Below are 15,077 nucleotides of genomic sequence, written 5' to 3' on the forward strand. Positions count from 1 at the left end.
GAGCCCTGGGGATTATTTCCACCCTCTACAGTGTTTCCGTGAATTCTAAAAAGAAAAGAAGGCGCTTCTACATTTTTGCTTCTCTGCAGATCATGCTTGGTCATCTTCCCTCAAATACAATAAAATCTTTTCCATCTTTATGAAAAGCCAATCTTTATCAAGCAAGATTTCTGTCAATCCCTTAAATGTTTGCTGAAAGTGCCACTAAAACATGTAATCTTTTTCTTTTAGAAAAATTAATTAAAACTATTTCAAATTCTTTATTACCCTGAACCTTCTCGTCTTCCCTTTGTCTATTTTTACAGTGGGATTTTCTTCGCATTAATGTATTTTCCTCCCTCTTTTTGCATGAAACCACAGGAACATAAAGAAAAACTTACAACATACAATGTTAAAATGCAAACAAAATCGGGGGAGGGGGGGGAAACATTATTTGTGCTGAACTGCTATGACCTCACACAGAAATTTGATTATTTTTCTGATAGACTGCATGTCTCAGACAAGTTTTACTAAACCCTGTATGAGACAAAGATCTACAGCCAAAGAAATATTTCAACTCAGGGAAGATTTCTGCAAAATGAACAAATACTCCTGTCTCCTCCCTTCTGCTCTGACTCCTGAAGAACTGGTTCAAATGCAGTCTGGCATCTCTGGCTAAAACCTGTTCTCTCTGCTAAAATCAATTGTATGCTGGTATTCAAAGCTGCAGATTTGTTTGTTTTACAGAGGTCTCTCACTTAGGTATAGAATTAATGAAACATTCAAGAGAAGAGAGATTTGGTTGCTGTTTTATATTATGTCTTCCAAAACCAAAATTGGATAGTCTTTAATTTCATTTTCTATATGAGATAAATAATAGGGTTTGATCTCCTCAGCTGCTGCATTTTATTTTATTTTAATGTGTTTAGTAGGAATGTTTTCTGCTATTCCATTACTAGTATATCAATATAGCAATTTAATTTGTTCTTAGCTGGTCTGAGACAATTTTTTTTTTAATCTGATAGCAGCTTTCAGTTTCTTCACCCAAACTAGCCCCCAGCAGTGAAAGCTGCAATTTCTTGTTCAGTGTTCCTTATATTCATCTTCCGTAGCAAGATAAGGTACACCACACACTGTGGCCAGGCCTCTCCTGCTTATAACAGTGCCATTTAACTGTACCAATTACTGTGCACAGTGACAACTGCAGAGGTACAGGTTCACGGATTTGTTACTTTAAGGTATGCTTGGGCATGTAGAGAGGATTTTTCTTGTCTGTTTTCACAGCTATTTAATCACAGATGTTTTTTCTTGGACAAAGTAAGCCTGTTTAAAGAACAAGATAAAATATAATTATCAGAATTTCACAGCTGTAATTTTACTGTACAGTATATACTGGATTTAACTCCAAGAGCATGCAATGCAGCTGTCTTCTGATTGTTTCAGTACAACCACCCAAGGTAAAGCTGTCTGCTTTTTATTTTAGTGACATAACATTATGGGAAACTATAACGTACGGTATTGCAGCATAGAATAATCCAAAAGAACAATTTCTCCAGTGATACAACACTTCAGTAATAAAATTTGTCCTTTGCAGTAAGAACAAATACAGAATTGCTGATGTACTGTGACACTGAGCAGTCTACGTGATCAACTGACTTAAGCGGGAGGTGAGGACGCTTACAGGACTCTAACCATAAAGTTTGTTGCATGAGATGACACTGATGACCCATCTTAACAATTAACCTGGCCATCTCCTATAGTTTCAAAATAAGCTGAGGTCTTCCAAGTTTTCCCTTACTAGTGACATCAAGGTAAAAATATCTCCCTGACCTCTACAAGCAGTAATGTGACACCCATAACCATGAGGTTTAGTTTCTGTTATCATACTGCCTGAGCTCCGACATAGAAGCCCAAGTGCTTGCTCTCACTTCACTTACTCTTCCAGATTCATGTGAAAGTAAAAACAACACTGTTACCAATTTTGCATAAGTGATCATGTCTCATTAAATCAGTGTTACTGGTATTCAAAACGCTTAGCTTGTGGGATGTAAGCTAATAAAAATAGTACTTAAAAAAACAGCAGTAAACTTTAACAAAAGTAACTACTTTCTTCTGGAACTAAAATATATGTATACATACACACAGCACAGCTTTGAGTATTTTCAAAAGTTTGATTTATGGTACTTCACAGTACGCGACTGGGAGGCTGAAAAGGCCTTTCATAGTTTTGTGGATCTTGCGTAACTTGGGAAACTCTTGGTAGTTCTTAATTAGTCCACTATGATTTGCTCTGTGGGACACTATGCACCAAGTAATTGAGAGCCAAGTGTGGAACAAAGGAGCAAAGTGCAAAACACACACAAATAGACTGCTGAGAAATCATTTCTGAAAAGTTAGCAAAGCCAACCATAATTTTAATTTTAGGGCTGAATAACTTCTAATATTAGCAAAGAATGGATTAGAAATTGGAACAACTGTGCTGGCAGCCAAAAGACTAAATCCATTAATAGGGCTATCCTATTTATTGCAAAGGCAAGTGGACTGGCTGGCAATAAATCCTCCTGTGTTTCAATAAAATGCAATTTCCCTAAGCTTCAAGACTCTCTTAATGTTAAAATATTTTACATCTCAATTTTTAAGGTGTATTTCTAAATACTGAGACATTACGAAAATCTTACTCATGGAACATGCAGTCTTCGGCAAAAACTTCAAGGGGGTTCTGATCTTGTATTTGTGAAACAACATGGTTCTGTTTATTTTACAAGGAATGCCTATGCTATATAAACTTAAGAATTAGAACTTGTTTAATTGTCACTATTCCCACATGTTTAAAGGAGTACACATTAGTCTCTTCACTTTTCAGGCAAATCACTTCACTTAACAGGTCCACATACATAGGCATATTTGATTTGCATGCATCGTGTGGGAATCTATACAGAAAGGTCTTTGGGTTTATGTTTGGAAAACTTTACTTTTAAAGACATCCGAAATTTGGAGCAAGTACAACTACAGAATCCTGCAGAAGTCTCAAAGTTTTGGGAATAAAGGCCGTCCTTATCATTTGTTTACCCAACAATTGTTCCCACCACTGCAAAGTATTGTGCTATTGTAAGTTTTCTAAATAAAATGTGAGGGAACTCTTTTATGAAAGGTACAAATTTGTTTGTATTGTACAAACATTTCAGGGTAATTCAGTAATTAGGAGAAAAGTAACAGGAGTGCACTGAAAGCAAAGATGCATCAGTGGGGTCAGTAGTGGTGGAGTGGTACTGTAGCATCCTGAATTCAAAGTAGCTCTGCTAAGGAACATCTGGTTGAATTTAAATTGCAAAGTTTGGACTCAGCATGATAATACAAACGAAATTATGACATTGGCTTCAGCCTCTAGTAACTAGCTGCTTGCAAATAGGGTATCAATGTAACTACTGATGAGTATTATCAGAATCTTCTAAGCTTCCATACTCCTGCTTTTAATCAGAGAGAGAGACAGGCACCACAAGTGAAGAAAGTATATCAAAAAAGGACTGAGAATAATATAGCAGAATCTGTAACAGAAAGGAATTTTGCTGTTTTGAAGAAAGTCTGAGCAGTCGTATTAGAAGGCTGAAAGTTGCATAATATAAAAAACCAACAGATGTCTTCAAACTGTCTTGTCCAAAAGAAATTTATCTAAACACTGTGAAACTGGGTTACAAATGCTACCACTAAGGACTTCACAATCTATGCATACCCACATACTAATTTGGGACCTGAAACAAGAAAAAAATGTTTATTCTTCAGAAGCTATTTTTTACAGCTAGAAATCCTCTTTAGCTTGTTTTTATACATAATCACTTTTATTAGCCTTCAAAACAGACCCAAGCAAAGAGCATTATCTTTAAAAATCCCTGCAGCTTTTTAAGTCTTGGTGAAACAATGATTCTAACTCCTATGTTGTTTTGCAAGAAAATTAAGCCAGTGATTCACCCACTCCCATTAATAAATAGCCAGATCCTTATGAAGGTAATTCAACATATATAAGACAATTTGTATCATCAAAGGGTAGGGTCTCAGAGCTGAATGATTTAGTTGTCTAAAAAATTAAGTCAAACCATTTCTTTAAAAATAAGTATAACTACAAAGGATTGTTTTTTCCAAATAAACCCCCAAAATTGACTGGGAAAAACATGACGTATTGTACGTTCCACTTGTAATAGAGACAATTACAGTAGCAAAAAAAATTAAAATGAAAACAGAAAGTTTGGGGCATTAATCAAAATAATGCTGAAAAAATACTGGAGTCCTTTGAAATTTATCTGAAGATTTGGATTTTTTGCTGTTGTTTCTTTGCTCTCCTAGCAAAGTTTTACTGATAACATTTGAAAACTTGTCCATGCTTTAGAAGATATCTATTCCCACTTCTGCTTTGCAGCACGGACAGCGCTGAACAAAAAGAGCTTGTAATCATGTGCAACAAAGATATGTATAAGCAAATAATAAACTTTGATGAGAGTGGATGAGGCAGTAAAAAGGAAAAGTACTTGAAAGTCAACAGAACCAGATAGGAAAAATAAAATTAAAAGATGGGATGTTAAAGCTTATTTTACAGTCTGTTTTAAAAAACTTGCAGTACAGAGAAGGCAAGTTTTCCATAAAAGAAGGTTTAATGGTAATCTTCAGAGTATTTAAATGAGAGTACAGTTGGGACAAGACAGAGCCATCCCACAGTTTCTGGTCCTTAAAGGGACATTTTCCACTACCTCCTCTTCCTTTTTCTCTGCTCCTAGTTTACTCCACATTTCTACTTTTGTGATTATGATAGTAAAAATTATTGTTTTCTGCCAGCTTAGTGAGCAGAATTGCCTCACAGAGGGGGCCAGGCGAGTGCCAGAGCCAGTCAAATACTGAAAGCCAGTGGAGTAGGAGGAGATATGCAGCTAGGAGCAGGGGAAGATAAATTTAGAAGCCTAAATTTAGACTTTTTTTTTTAATTGCCTAGCATTTTGGTGCTTGTAGTCACTCTCATTTGTAATATTCTGCTTAAATCACCTATGGTACAAGTTTGTATAATGGGAAGAGGAAGATAAAAAGAAGGGGCAAAGTATCAGCTAACTTGTTTTTGTAAACAAAGTCACTCAGCTTTAACCAATGAAAAGAAACAGAGGCACTTAGAATCATAGAATCATTAAGGTTGGAAAAGACCCTTAAGATCACCAAGTCCAACCGTTAACCTATCACTGCCAAGTCCACCACTAAACCATGTCCTCTAGCACCACGTCTACCCTTCTGTTAAATACCTCCAGGGATGGAGACTCAACCACTTCCCTGGGCAGCCTGTTCCAATGCTTGACCACCCTTTCGGTGAAGAAGTTTTTCCTAATATCCAACCTAAACTTCCCCTGATGCAGCTCGAGGCCGTTTCCTCTCGTCCTGTCGCTTGTTACTAGGGAGAAGAGACCAACCCCCACCTCGCTACAGCCTCCTTTCAGGTAGTTGTAGAGAGCAATAAGGTCCCCCCTCAGCCTCCTCTTCTCCAGACTGAACAACCTCAGCTACCTCAGCCGCTCCTCGTATGACTTGTGCTCTAGACCCTTCGCTAGCCTCGTTGCCCTTCTCTGGACACGCTCCAGCACCTCGATGTCCTTCTTGTAGCAAGGGGCCCAAAACTTAACACAGTATTCGAGGTGCAGCCTCACCAATGCCAAGTACAGGGGCACTATCACCTCCCTGGTCTTGCTGGCCACTCTATTCCTGATACAAGCCAGGATGCCATTGGCCCTCTTGGCCACCTGAGCACACTGCTGGCTCACGTTCAGGCGGCTGTCAACCAACACCCCCAGGTCCTTTTCCGCCAGGAAACACTTGGCCTTGTTGAATCAGTATGTACTTGTATGAGTACAGTTGGTCCCAGCCCAATGATCCAGCCTGTCCAGGTCCCTCTGTAGGGCCTTCCTACCCTCCAGCAGATCAACACTTCCACCCAACTTGGTGTCATCTGCAAACTTACTGAGGGTGCACTCGATCCCCTCATCCAGATCATCAATGAAGATATTGAACAGGAGGTTCAGCATGGGGCACCTCCCCTGGTTGGCTCGCTTACCAGCTGCGTCAGGAAGTTACCTTCCACACCTTCCAGGAACCTCCGAGACTGCTTTCTCTCTGCTGTGTTGTATTTCCAGCAGATATCTGGTAAGTTGAAGTCTCCCACGAGAACAAGGGCTAGAGATTGTGAGACTTCAGCCAACAGCTTGTAGAAAACTTCGTCTGCTTCCTCATCCTGGTTGGGTGGTCTGTAACAGACTCCCACCAGGGTATCTGCCTTATTAGCCTTCCCCCTGATCTTTACCCATAAGCACTCAACCTTATCATCACCATTGTTGAATTCTAGACAGTCAAAACACTCTAACGTACAAGGCTACCCCATCACCTCTCCTTCCTTGCCTGTCCCTTCTCAAGAGCTTGTAGCCATCCATTGCAGCACTCCAGTTGTGTGAGTCATCCCACCATGTTTCCGTGATGGCAATCACATCATAGTTTTCCTGCCACACCATGGCTTCCAGCTCCTCCTGCTTATTGCCCATGCTGCGTGCACTGGTGTAAATGCACTTCAGTTGGACTATTGATCTCTTCTCCAACACAGGCATGCCACCCCTAGGCTCATCCCTAACAAGCCTCGTTCTATCCCCTTCCCCCTTCGCATCTAGTTTAAAGCTCTCTCAACTAGGCCACCTAGCTCCTGAGCCAGAATCCTTTTCCCCCTTTGCGACAGGTGAACCCCATCTGTCTCCAGCAGGCCTGATGCCATGTAAACTGCCCCATGATCGAAAAACCCAAAATTCCACCGCTGGCACCAGCCTCTGAGCCATGTGTTAATGAGATGGGTTAAATCCATCTTACTTACTTACGCTCCTTTTTGAATTGTTTATGTCGCTCTCCTGAAAGACTACAGAGTACATGGTTGACAATGTATGGTTTGAGATGATGAAGGTTGAAAACCACTAAAAAGAATGTCTGCTTTTAAGTACTTATAAAAATTGTCATTTGCTGGGATCTGGCTAAAGCCACAGATTTACTGTCCCAAATCATTTTACGATCCCTACAAACAACTCCAGTGTCCACAGAATGCACATTTCAAAAGAAGCATGAAAGTGGTCCCAAGACTCACTCTGTATGGCAAAATTTCAAAAGGAACCAACATAAACCCTCAAACACATGGCTGGAAGCAACATCTCTATGACAGTTAATAGCATAAGTTCCTTACATATACACAACACACCTTCAATGCTGACCTTTAAGGAGCTTAGTACACGCTCATTCTTCCATGAATTAAGTGCATGAGCAACACATTCTTGGGGGACTTATGCAGTAAGGATATGATTAAACTCACCCTGCACACCAGAATTAATTTGCTAACAAGCATAAAGCTGATGATTGGACTTCAGATTCACTTAGATTTAACAGCAATTTTTACCTTGGCTCTGTCATGTTCTAAAACCATTTAATGAATATCCTGTGGATTCGGTTTCCTTTAGTCTGATGCAAGTTCAATTTTGGTTTGTTTAGGCGTATTTAATCTGTTTATTCTTCAAGTTTCTTTCAGTTGAATTACATTTTCTAAGATACATTTAAGTGGAAATATTAGTCAGACAAAAATAAACCAGATAGGGCAAAACTCACAGACTTACCAAAACTCAGTTTGACTTTTTGCTCACTAGCTAAAAGAGATGTGATCTTAACTTGATAAATTAGTATCAGATAAAATTCTAGTGGAAACAAAGTCTTTTTTTTAGTTTTTCTCTGCTAGTGCTTAGAGAATGCACAGTCCTGTATAAACATAACTTACCAGTGGCTATTTATGGAGGATCAGGGATGAGGTATACAGTTTGTAGAGGTAATCTGTAGCAAGAAGAGAAGTAAAGTAAGGAGTCCAGACTTACATTTGGCTTCCACAGTAAAATTGAAGAAGTAATTTATAAAGTTATGAACCTTGCCAAAATGGACAAAAATATTTATTTGGATGATCATTGTTAAGTTTGCTCCTAGTCACTTGCAAACACTTTAGAAGCATTGTCTAGCCTTATGATGATGTCCTAACTTGGGTCTCTCATACCAACCTCTACAGTATTGTAAATTTTCATAATTCAAAGAGTGAACTTCTATTTTGAAATCCCCAAATGGGCATTTTTTCCAATAAATATTTTTCAAGGTTCTAAAATAAAACGTCATCATCTGTACTTCCAGCATATGCCTAATAATTTGTTTCCTATGTCATTTCAGCTCTCACCTATTTCTTGGTCCTAAAGGCAATTTTATAATTAGCTCACATTTTATGAGTCCATTTTTTGGAGGAATGAATATTGTCTCCAGTAGATTCAATTTATGAGAGAGCTTAAAAGGCAGTCTAGCAACAACTGAAATCAGCTGCATCTTTTACATTCAATCAATTTTTTTATTAATGTGCGAGACAACCGTTGGTTGCAAGTATCTGTCTACCTGAAAGAGGCTGTGTTAGTATTACAGAAAATAGATCACTATCAATATTTGTAACAATGACTAAACTCTATTACCATCTAATAACTGCTCTCTGGTTCATATTATCTTTATAATGTCAATCAGTTAGTTTCATATTGTACAAATCTGAGTTATTTTCCAAGGATGTCTTCTACATTTTTTATCTTTTATCAGTTCCGTATAAGTGGCTTAAAAACAAAGAAGTCATGTATCAGGGCTGTTAAGCTCCCAGAAGCAGGCAGACTGGTTTTGTTTGCTGCTTTGCAACATTGTCAGTAGTTTCAGGAGGTAATAGATTTAGTGTAGTTACCTCTACATGTACTTGCACAAGACCCAAACCCGACAAAAGCCAAACAAAGAGTTGAAACAAAGACAATTAAAGAGTTGAGATGATCAGGCTCCTTCAGATTATGACCTGCAAATGACAGTTTGTTTTGCTATGGTGCTGCATAGTTTGGAAATTAAGTCTAATGTTGTTCTCTCCTATATGTGCACTTAAAAAGCCAACTTTTAACAAAAAAGACTTTCTTTACTCATTGTTGTCCAAACACAATGTGAGGACTATCTAGAGATACACAGGAGGGCAGCAGCTGCTTTGTATGTGGATTGTCTCTCTGACAATGAAAGCAAAAAAAACCTGCTCGGTAAAACAAGTAAGCTTTGAGAGAGGAAGTAGTAGGGAAATTAGAAATTTAAGCCTCGTGGTAATAGAACTGGACTCCACCATCACATTTACTGGCATGTTTATGGGTATTACAGTGCATAGCTTGCCTTCCCCATTCTTTTACAGCCTTATAATTTTTATTTGCCTGTAAGGATTTTACCCTGGTATATTCTATTAAAAAGAATTCACCTCTGACTCATCTATTTGAGACTGTAGATAATAATCATGGACTGGGGGAGGGATAATTAGATTGTTTTGAGCCAGACAAAGACTATCATGTCTCCTGAACCCCCGTTGTCTTTCCAGACACTGGCTGACCTTCTCTTTGCCTAGCAGGGAACAGCAAAAAGGGCAGTAAAAGAACATTAAGAGGGGACCGTAGCCTGTAGTTCACTGGCTTAGACATGCTAAAACTATTAACCTGATAGAGGAAGGCAAACAAGAAAGCCTTTCTTACGCTATCCCAGATTAGCCTGCTGAACAGCAAACTGTTTACTCACTGTTATTTTCAGATACCACTGGGCACTTCTAATCACGATTTTGAGAGATACATTAAGTGTACTTTATTGAAGCCAAATTTTGGGTGTGGCGGTGCCCCTCTTGAGGGCAGGAACAAGCTAATGGTAGTATTTTAAGGGTTTCCTTTTTATTTCCATACGCACTATGGCTGGTGCTTACCACCTACTAGTTATACCCCAAAGTATCACCAGGTTTAAACGCTTCGACCCTCTTAGGCCCCTCATTTTGGAGCAAACTCACGTGCACATAACTTTGTGCCCTGGGGTTTCACAGGAGCTCCGCGTCCCCGAGGCCCTCAGCTCCCCTCGAGGCCCTCGGGGTGAGGGCTGGGCCCGCCTCCACCTGCGGCAGCCCCGGGGGCAGGCCGCGGCCCACGGCCCCTCCCGTGAGCCCGGGGTGGGAAAAGGCGCCGTTTTCGTCAGCGCTAAGCCGCTTCTCCATCTTGTGCCTGAGGAAAAGGGGAAGGATGGTTCCCAGCCCGGCAAGGGAGGGGGGGGAAAGCGGTCGCCCGTTCCGCGCGGGGGCGAAGGCTCCCCGCCCTCCTCACCCGCAGGGCGCGGCGGGGCTGAGGTAAACCCGGCGGGGTCGGGCGGGAGGCCAGGCCCTGCAGCGTCTCCCTCAGGCACCCGAGGCGGGAGGCAGCGGCGGTTTCCTGGCGGGGAAGCAGGCGACGGCGGGCCCGGGCCCGGGGCCGGGGCGGAGCGGAGCGTCACGTGTCGTCTGGCAACGAGCGAGCATCCCCGGGACACGCAACGGCGCGGCCGGCAGGAGCGGAGGTAACGTGGGCGGCCGTGCCGCCGCAGCAGCCGCTGGGGAGGTCCCGCGGGACCCCCGGGGCCGGCACGGCGGCGAGGCGCGGTCTCCTTCCCACCTCGGGGAGCCTGCCGTGGCGGCGGGCGGGCAGCCCGGCTCGGCGTAGGGGCTGCCGGGGCGCAGCTTGCGCCGTGCGCGGAGGTTTCCGGCGCTTCTCCGAGCCGTCGCCTGCGCTGCGGCATCCGGGGCTGGCGGCCGCGGCGTCCCGGGCCGACTGCAGGTGTGCAGGGTGGCAGTGCGACAAATGCCGTGTTAGAGATATATATAATTTTTTTTTTAAAGGGTGCCTCAGTGGCAGCACGTGCGGGCGCCTCAGCCCTGAGGCGTGGGGCAGCCGCTTCCCTCCCGAGGCTGTCCAGGAGGCGCGAAACATGTCTGAACCTCGCTTATTTTGTAAGGAGAGCGGGGTAGCCACGGCTTGGGGAGGGAGGAGCGGCCACCGAGGGGCGAAATGACCGCAAATCCTCCCTCCTGCGGCGCGACCCTGAGGGCCGGTCTCCTCACGCCGGTCCCGCCGGCGACAGCCGGTCGTGTCGCTCATATCCCGACTTGCGGGTGGTTTTCTGGAGCCACGTGTTTTATTTAGTTTGGCGGCAGGCGGATATGAGGGTTGGTACTCAGGTCGGGTTGTAACAGGATGTTTTTTGGTGGCGGGTGCGTGTGATTATAGCTGCTCTGCTAACTAGCTGTTGCAAGGAATTGAAGTGGGTTTAGCAATACCCTTAGGCGGGCGTGCCTCTGTTTACTGGCATTTGGTAGCGATTTTGATTGTTTGATTGTTTATGTGTTTTTTAAGTGACATGTCTTAAATGCAATCTGATTAGGTGTGACTGTAAGTTACTGCTGAAGAGTACTCATGGGCATAGATTTGTAGGCGAGCATGTGCTTTCTGGCATTACCTTTCCTCTTTTTGAGAGGTTTCTACTTGTGTGCCCCAGCATAAAAAATAAGATAAATTATTTGAACAAACTCTGTTATTGTCCCTTCTGTCTTTACCTGGGGCTTATTGTATAAATTTCACCAGATGTTCCTCTCATTGCAGCTGCTTCATGCACTCCCAACCTCACTTCTGTCTAAATCCAGACTGTCTACCACAAAGTCCCTTGTTGTGATCTGGCTTCTATTTTTTCCCTTGGAAATATAAAAATAAATGAGAAGTGTGAAGGATATAGTGGCATGTTATTTTCCACTTGTAGTTAGTGCAGTTCCCTAACTTTAATGTGACTTGGTTTAAAGTCTAGGTTAGTATTACTGAGGTGGATTTGTCTAGGATTGGTACTTCAGGAAATTTTGAAAAGTTCCTGAGACGTTGTAACTGAATATCTGTTTGTGAGCTGATTATAGGTCTTTCCCTCATTTAATGTTCATAGTCTTATTCAGGATTTGTCTGAACATGTGGATAGTATGTGTATTTGCTACCCATCTCTTGTGCAGCTGTGTCACAGGTGTGTATAGTCAGGACTTACTGCCATCACTGATAGCCTATCGAGTGAATAATTGGCATAGTAACTTCTCTTTCATACCTTTTTACATGATAAACACACCTTGTGCTTTTAAAAAAAATGGTTGTTACAACCAATTCTATTTGAGCAAAGCTTTATTTTGTTTTTTATAGCACTAAAGATGGTGTGTTTGCATATGCAAACACAAAAGACTTTGTTGAACAGATTGGATCTTTACATTGGGAATTGCTTTTGTTGCAAGGGCTTCCTGTCTGCTAACTGTATGTATGGCAGGGAGATGACTCTTCTCTCACCAGAAACAAGAAAAACACATACTAGACCACTCTAAGCCTTTCCCACTTAAATGTTCAGACTGTGAGGTGCCTAAATATATACATTGCAAGGAATAGGCATTTCTGGGACTTACTTACAACCTTTGCTCTGTTGGTGCTTAACTCCCTGAAGACCTTAATGGTGTTTGTCTGTATAGGGCAATCTTGACTCTTGCCCGAAGGGCTGATCATTGTGTTCAGAAATAGGAGTTTTACAGCTGGTATATGTGAATAGTGAAAGTATGTATGTAAAGCTGTATTACAACAAGAGCTTTTTTATGCAGTCAAGACAGCTGTGGAAGACAGAGGCAAGAACGCTAGAAATCTTTGCAAATGAGCAGGTATTGTATACAAGTATAGCAAAACATAGTAAGCTTTTAGCAGTTTGGTATTTCACATTGGTCATTAACCCGCTTGCAGGTTCACTCCAAGTTGAACAAATGACAGGTCAGCTGCCGTCCTGCTCAGTGGGAGAGAGGGGATCTTGGCTGATGGTTCCTCTTTCCCTTCTCTTTAAAGGAGGGCCACCCTGTAATGCAGTGTTAGTACTTTGCTAACTGCACATTAACTTTCATTAGCTCCTTTGGTACATGGCCAACATGTGATAGGCCTTATCAGAATATGTATTTTTGGTGAGACAATGAAGTGATCCTCGTTTCAGGTCACTGTGTCCTGGTTTTGTATTGAAGCTTTCTGTATCAACGGCAGTGTCAGTTCAGTAAAAAATCCTATGCATATCAGCAAAAAGATTCCTCCCAGCTGCAATGATCAGCAAAAACAAGAGTTTCAGACTTTGTGTTGCACAAGGGTGAATGATGAGGAAATCCATGTGTTAGCTTGTGTGAAGGCATAAGCCTGCATTAGCCTTAGGAGTCCTGTGGCAAGGCTGGCAGCATTAGAGATTGTCCTAACAGTGTTTTGAGCTGGAGTATTCTATGATTGTTGTATTTTAGAAAATATATACTATACCTCTCTGCTTCTTCTCTTCCAAGCCTGTCTTCTGTTTCCACAGAAATAATGGTCTTGTGACAGAATAATGGATTTTAATATATGTGGGTTTTTTATCAATATTGCTAATCTTGACATAGCTTCAGTTTTCTCTAGTCTCTGCTCTCCCTCTTCCTATGTAGGTTGTTTTTTTTTTTTTTCCAGTTGGTCAAAGCTGCTGAGTTTAGTTCCAGTAAAGATTAAGTGAAGTGCTTGTAGGAATAAACCTGCCAATAGTTTTGTTTCTGCCATGGAGGTGGTGTAATAAGACATGCGGCTCGGCAAATAAGCAGTAGTCTTGAAGTCTTTAAGGGTATAAAACAAACAAGGTTAGAGAAGAGAATGAAGTGCCAAATCTTGAGTGAGCTGTTGCACACACCTTCACGCAAATCCTAGTTGTCAGCAGATACTGAAGTTGGGAATAACAAAAGCAGACTCAGAGAGGAAGAAAGAGTATTGGGAGAAAAAAAAAAGCTAGATTGAGAGGATATTACGATGGTTCTTTCCTGGGTAGGGTGGAGTAGGGCAAGAAACAGTCAAGGTCATCAGTAACAAAATTGTATAGAACTGCAGTCACATGCTGCTAATTGAGATGGAGACATTTGAACAGTGACAGGGTCTGTAGTTACAGGTAATTAAATGCACCTCTGAACTTCAGACCATGAGGTGAATTACGGTGACTTAGTCCAAAACGGCCAGTGTGCAAACAAATCAGATTTGATTTGAATGATTCAATTAATTTGAATCAAATCAAATCATCAAAATGCCTGAGTATTCGAAGTCATGCTTGTGCTTCTGAACAAGTCATACTTTGAAAGGTGTTCCAGGAAGAAATGGGAATGATGATTAGGGTATGTGGAGTAAGAAATCGTAAAGCTGTGTAGTTATCACCAAAACGTTCTACATCTATGAGTCAATTCTTAATATACTACTCAGTTTTATTTTTAATTTTTTTATTAAATACAAATGTAGTTAGTAATTAACCATCTCTAAAGTGTTTCTTTGAAATATTGAGGGGAAAACAGATCAGAAGGCATCTGACTAAACAGATTGAGGATCTCATTTTGCATTACTTAAAAGAACACAGTCTCTATTTTAATGTGGAAAAAGCTAGAAGATTCATGAGTTGGAGATGAATGATGTAATGTGTTCCAGTAAATGATTTGTACTCCATTTCAGTAGAAGTTACTTTTTTATTGATTGAAAATAATCTTTATCATTTTCACATCTTTAGAACTATTCTAGTTCAGGGATGTCAAGTCAGATTTTCTGTACTATAGTACACAGTTGTTGGCTTTATAATAAAGGAAGAGTACTATTATTAAGTTTCCCTCCAGAAAGGTGTGCCTCTAACTGCATGAGCAAAACCTTGTATGTTTGTACATTACTAGATGCATAGATACATATGTAGTTTGAGTGATTGCATACTTTCAAAATCAGCATACTCAGGGTTTTTGTTCTCTTAGTTGACAAGTTTATTGATGGAATAACAAAACTATTTGTAAAATTAGTGTTACCCCAAAAAAGCGCAAAACCTATTTTTTTTTCCCCGCTAGATCAGCTGCTTTATTATTTATTCATTTATTTATTGACCAGACTTTTAAATTTTTCTGTTCTATAGTAAATGGCTGAAGTATACACTGAGGGTTTAACGAGGGGCAGGACAAATGAATGGTAGTGCATTCTGGTTATTATGTAGAGCCTATTCTTTATCCAGTTGATAACCCACTAATCAAAAGTACCTTTGCGTTTTAAGCCGGTTTCCATACAAGACTGTTCCTTGAATAGATTATTTCTTACTTGAACTTCTATAAACCAGGCCTTATACAGAATTACTGCTAATTACCAGTA

General features: G+C 41.0%; 2 protein-coding genes across 2 annotated transcripts in view; both read left to right on the forward strand.

The window, feature by feature from the left end:
• Positions 1-15,077, forward strand: part of PRMT7 (protein arginine methyltransferase 7) — a 96,486-nt gene that overhangs the window by 21,811 nt on the left and 59,598 nt on the right. The window lies entirely within an intron of this gene.
• The window catches only part of SLC7A6 (solute carrier family 7 member 6), a 36,535-nt gene continuing 31,826 nt past the window's right edge, over positions 10,369-15,077 (forward strand). Inside the window, exon 1 of the mRNA XM_082319175.1 lies at positions 10,369-10,428. The gene's annotated coding sequence lies outside the window, so the exon portion shown is untranslated. The remainder of the gene's footprint in view (positions 10,429-15,077) is intronic.

The sequence above is a fragment of the Platalea leucorodia genome, assembly GCF_965183815.1.
Source record: "Platalea leucorodia genome assembly, chromosome: 8".
NCBI lineage: Eukaryota > Metazoa > Chordata > Aves > Pelecaniformes > Threskiornithidae > Platalea > Platalea leucorodia.